The sequence below is a fragment of the Heptranchias perlo genome, chromosome 9 (genome assembly GCF_035084215.1).
Source record: "Heptranchias perlo isolate sHepPer1 chromosome 9, sHepPer1.hap1, whole genome shotgun sequence".
NCBI classification, from domain to species: Eukaryota; Metazoa; Chordata; class Chondrichthyes; order Hexanchiformes; family Hexanchidae; genus Heptranchias; species Heptranchias perlo.
The window spans coordinates 19,509,130-19,515,129 of NC_090333.1; positions in this window are offsets into that span (position 1 = coordinate 19,509,130).

The following is a 6,000-nucleotide window of genomic DNA, read 5'->3' on the forward strand; positions in this document are numbered from 1 at the left end:
TCTAACCTTATGTAACAACCTACCATGCGGTACCTTGTCAAAGGCTTTGCTAAAGTCCATGTAGACCACGTCTACTGCACAGCCCTCATCTATCTTCTTGGTTACCCCTTCAAAAAACTCAATCAAATTTGTGAGACATGATTTTCCTCTCACAAAACCATGCTGACTGTTCCTAATCAGGCCAGACCTATCATTCTCCATAGCTATCTTAAAACTAATGGAATTATGATCACTGGCCCCAAAGTGATCCCTCTCTAACACTTCTGTCACCTGCCCTTCCTTATTTCCCAAGAGGAGGTCAAGTTTTGCCCCCTCTCTAGTCGGGCCATCCACATACTGAATGAGAAATTCCTCCTGAATACACTCAACAATTTTCTCTCCATCCAAGCCCCTAATGCTATGGCTGTCCCAGTCAACGTTGGGAAAGTTAAAGTCCCCTACTATTACCACCCTATTTTTCTTGCAGCTGTCTGTAATCTCCTTACATATTTGCTCCTCAATTTCCCGTTGACTATTTGGGGGTCTGTAGTAAAAGAGTGCAAAAGACAAGGCTGAAATGTTTGCAACTATCTTCAGCCAGAAGTGCCGAGTGAATGATCCATCTCGGCTTCCTCCCAATATCCCCACCATCACAGAAGCCAATCTTCAGCCAATTCGATTCACCCCACGTGATATCAAGAAACGGCTGAGTGCACTGGATACAACAAATGCTATGGGCCACGACAACATCCCGGCTGTAGTGCTGAAGACATGTGCTCCAGAACTAGCAATGCCTCTAGCCAAGCTGTTCCAGTACAGCTACAACACTGGCATCTACCCGACAATGTGGAAAATTGCCCAGGTATGTCCTGTCCACAAAAAGCAGGACAACTCCAATCCAGCCAATTACCGCCTCATCAGTCTACTCTCAATCCTCAGCAAAGTGACAGAAGGTGTCATTGACAGTGCTATCAAGCGGCACTTACTCACCAATAACCTGCTCACCGATGCTCAGTTTGGGTTCCGCCAGGACCACTTGGCTCCAGACCTCATTACAGCCTTGGTCCAAACATGGACAAAAGAGCTGAATTCCAAAGGTGAGGTGAAAGTGACTGCCCTTGACATCAAGGCAGAATTTGACCGAGTGTGGCACCAAGGAGTCCTAGTAAAATTGAAGTCAATGGGAAACGGGGAAAACTCTCCAGTGGCTGGAGTCTTACCTAGCACAAAGGAAGATGGTTGTGGTTGTTGGAGGCCAATCATCTCAGCCCCAGGACATTGCTGCAGGAGTTCCTCAGGGCAGTGTCCTAGGCCCAACCATCTTCAGCTGCTTCATCAATGACCTTCCCTCCATCATAAGGTCAGAAATGGGGATGTTCGCTGATGATTGCACAGTGTTCAGTTCCATTCGCAACCCCTCAGATAATGAAGCAGTCCGTGCTCGCATGCAGCAAGACCTGGACAACATCCAGGCTTTGGGCTCATACGTGGCAAGTAACATTTGCACCAGACAATGCCAGGCAATGACAATCTCCAACAAGAGAGTGTCTAACCACCTCCCCTTGACATTCAACGCATTACCATCGCCGAATCCCCCACCATCAACATCCTGGGGGTTACCATTGACCAGAAACTTAACTGGACCAGCCATATAAATACTGTGGCGACAAGAGCAGGTCAGAGGCTGGGTATTCTGCAGTGAGTGACTCACCTCCTGACTCCCCAAAGCCTTTCCACCATCTACAAGGCACAAGTCAGGAGTATGATGGAATACTCTCCACTTGCCTGGATAAGTACAGCTCCAACAACACTCAACAAGCTCGACACCATCCAGGACAAAGCAGCCCGCTTGATTTGCACCCCATCCACCACCCTAAACATTCACTCCCTTCACCACCGGCGCACCGTGGCTGCAGTGTGTACCATTCACAGGATGCACTGCAGCAACTCGCCAAGGCTTCTTCGACAGCACCTCCCAAATCCGCGACCTCTACCACCTAGAAGGACAAGAGCAGCAGGCACATGGGAACAACACCACCTGCACGTTCCCCTCCAAGTCACACACCATCCCGACTTGGAAATATATCGCCGTTCCTTCATCATTGCTGGGTCAAAATCCTGGAACTCCCTACCTAACAGCACTGTGGGAGAACCTTCACCACACGGACTGCAGCAGTTCAAGGCGGCAGCTCACCACCACCTTCTCAAGGGCAATTAGGGATGGGCAATAAATGCTGGCCTCGTCAGCAACGCCCACATCCCATGAACGAAAAAAAAATCAACCAACAGCTATCAACTCTTACTAATGCTGACTCCATCCTTCATCTTTTTTCATCTATAAAAATTCTGATCTCAAATTTAGCTCTAACATCTCTCCAATGGCCTCCATTGGTCTCCAAAAAGTGGACTATTTCATACCATCTCCTCCCTGTCCTCTGTTCATAGCCACAACATGAGGGTGAAATTCGTCTTGTGCGGTGGTGCAAAATGGGTGATAGCGCATTGGCAGCCCATTTTACAATCCACCTGATTATCTTTTCCACCACTGCCCCCTTGGACTCTGCTTGTTAATCACCAGCCATCTCCACATTTTCCTCCAGAATGTCCATTCACTCACAAACTAGGCCCACACCATCCATGGCCTTATTGTGGATGATGGCATTGGCATCCCGACTTTAACTAAAACTTGGCTCGTTGCCGCTGACACCTTGCCCCTTCCCAAAACCATCCCACCGGTTATACATCCCATTACGTACTCCACCCCACTATATACTCCACCCAAAAGCCATGGTAGCAGAGTGGCTTCTTATCACCAAGTCATACCTTGGTCTCTTCCCCCTATTCTCCTGCCAACTTCTTCTCCTTCAAGCATCTCACCTTGTTCCACCTCCTTCATCTCTCCTTTAAAACCCTTCCTTTCTGTCCCCCCAAACCCATCACGAATTTCTCCCCAAGATATCCTCCCTCCTTTGTCCCCTCAGCCTCCACACTGATCGGCTCCTCATCCTCAGTAATTTCACTCCCTTTCACACCCTCCTCTGAATTCACTGTCTTTTTGTCCTCCCTAAACCTCATCCTCTTTATAAACTCTCTTACCCACTTTCATGGCCACCCCCTCATCCTTGCTATCTCCCATGGCTTAACCTTGCTATCTCCCTTGGTTTCAATTACTGACAACACCATTTCCAACCACTTCCTTGTATCCCTCACCACCCACAACCCCCACTCTTCCAACTTTCTTCATCCACCTCTGGAAAAAACTCTCTCCAAATTGCTTTAAAAAACTGCACTTTGAAACTCCCAACTGCCTAACCTTTGTCCCTCTATTCTCCATGATACCTCTGCAGCTGTCAATTTTCTCAGCCACTCCCTCACCTCCACTTTTGATGCTTTTGTCCCCATCAAAACCTTGAATATCTCCCATCCCAGTTGCTTCCCCTGGTATGACCCCCATCTTCACTACCTAAAGTCCATGGGGCACAACCATAACCGCATCTGATGCACTAATGGCTTAGCCATCCATCAACACATCGAGCTGGACCACATCAAGCTCTGCTGTGCTTCACTCTGCCAAAACAACCTATGGGTCTAGGTTCATTCTGGAGAATCTCTAGCTTCGTTTCTTTACTACCAACCACCTTTTTAAACTCCTCTCCCCTGCTCACTCTGCTGCTTCCACCCTTTCCCTTGCCCACCAAGCCAGACCTCCCTATCCCTAAATCCCTGGCTCACTCTAGTTTCTCTCCCATCTTCTCCATGCCCTCTCTAAGCTCATCCATGAAACCCACCTCTTGCTCACTTGACCCCATTCCCACCAAAATCCTGGGTCCGCCTCCACACATAGACCCAGCTCTACTTCTCCAGTACATCCCGCAACCCTTGCACTATCCTTGGTGGTCAGACAGTTCATCCAACATCCAGTCTTAGATTAACCGCAACTTTCTCCAGCTAAATATTGGTATGACTTAAGCCATCTCTTTGGCTCCCGCCACAAACACTGTAGCCCCACCACCAATTCCAACACCCTCCCTGGCCACTGTCTATCACTGAACCAGACTGTTCACAACCTCGGAGTCCTATTCGACTCTAAGCTGAGCTGAGCTTCCGATCCCATTTGTAACATCATCCACTTCCACTTCTACCTCAGTTTATCTGCTGCCAAAACCTTCATCCCTGATTTTGTCATCTCCAAACTCCACTATTCCAATGCTTTCTTGGCTGGCCTCCCATCCTCCACCCTCCGTAAACTTCAGCTTATCTAACGTGTAATGGCTTACCTGAGAATGGCATCATGGACTTACATCCGATTTCCATTCTCTTTCCAGCATCCCAGCTGAGAGCAGCACTTCACTGGGAGACAGAGTTGCTGAGGAGAATTCACAATTTACAAGGAAAGGATTTTTAAATATATATATCAACATTTTTGGTATAGACAGGGTTTTATACTTACGCCGAGTTTAACGGGCTGCAAAAAGAATTTTTTTTTGCAGAGCTAGAAAAATGTGAAAACTAGCGGATCGTGTTAGTGAGGCAATGAGAAGACATTAAAAAAATGAAAATAATAAAGTAAGACAGTGAAAAATGATATTAATAAAAAATAATAGATAAGAACATGAGGGAGAAAGGAATAGAAGATCATGCTGATAGGGTTAGATGAAGTAGGGAGGAGGCTCGTTTGGAGCATAAACACTGGTATAGACCAGTTGGGCCTGATGGCCGGTTTCTGTGCTGTAAATTCTATGTAATTCTATGTAACGGGGCACAGGAAAAACACACACAAAACGTCTCCAAAATGGAGGTGAATGAAGGGGAAGGTAGATGGGAGAAATGAGAAAATAATTAGATCAATTGCTAAAGTCAATGCGTATCCTGGTGGGCTGCACTGTGCTCAGGAGCAAGACTGCGTACTGCTTTTGAAGGACGTGTTGAAAACTTGTTTGCAAAGCGTGGGAGGCCAAAGACAAGTTCGGGCGGGAACGTGAGGAGGAATTGAAATGGTGAGCCATAGGGATGTGAGGATCACAGTTGCAGACAAAACGGAGATGTCCGGTAAAGCACCGTAAAGGTGACCACAGCATGAGCAGAAAATATACTATACTGGATAACAGGGAAATGCACCTAAATTGCTGTCTCACATAAGAAGAATGTTTGGGGTCCTGAACGATGGGAAGGGGAGACTAGTGCAAGAAGATGGAATTGGATAAATATTTGAAAATGAGTATAAAATGATACAGCGAAAGAGTAAGGAAATTGGACTAGTGAATAAATACAGGATAAAAAAAGTGAACACCTGCATAGATTGACCGAGTGGCCTCTATCTGTGCTGTAATTTCTATGATGAATAGTGATTGCATGAGAAAGTGTGAGGGGAGGAGTAGCCAGAAATCGGGGTGATGAAAGCATGAACAAGGGTATCCCCGAGAGAATGGTTTCTCCAGTAAGTAGAGAAGGAGGGAAGCTTGCTGATCGATGTGGGATCATCCAGTGAGCATTGGACTAGCAACGCCAATACAAAAGGAATGCATAAAAACTACATTTAAAAAGTGCACAATTGCATACGACACGTCACTGGAATGGGGTAGAGTTTCTCTTTTAATGATGCATGCCTGTGATGGTAGGGCCTTTCACTGAGGGACGAACTATGAAACTTTGATGCATTTTCTTTTGACGGCATAACTTGTGTAATAATCAACGCTAGGAGTTCAAATGCATGAATAGAAATTGTGATAAATGTCACTCTGGGGTGAAAAGAGACCAAAAGAATGACATTAGAAATCATTGCAGACTGGATGGGGATATGCTTAACTTAGAAAAGTGACACCTTTACTTTAACAACAGCAATCTTATTTTAAGATAGACGCAATATATTTTAATTTTGAAATGTAATTTTTTCAGAGCTTTGAGGAATCTGAAGAGTTTGTGCATTGTGAAGGAAATAACTTTTTTCCCATTGTTAAAGAGGTTAATTTTAAGAAATCTGAGGATGGCTAGACATTAAACACCTGATATATTCTTAATACT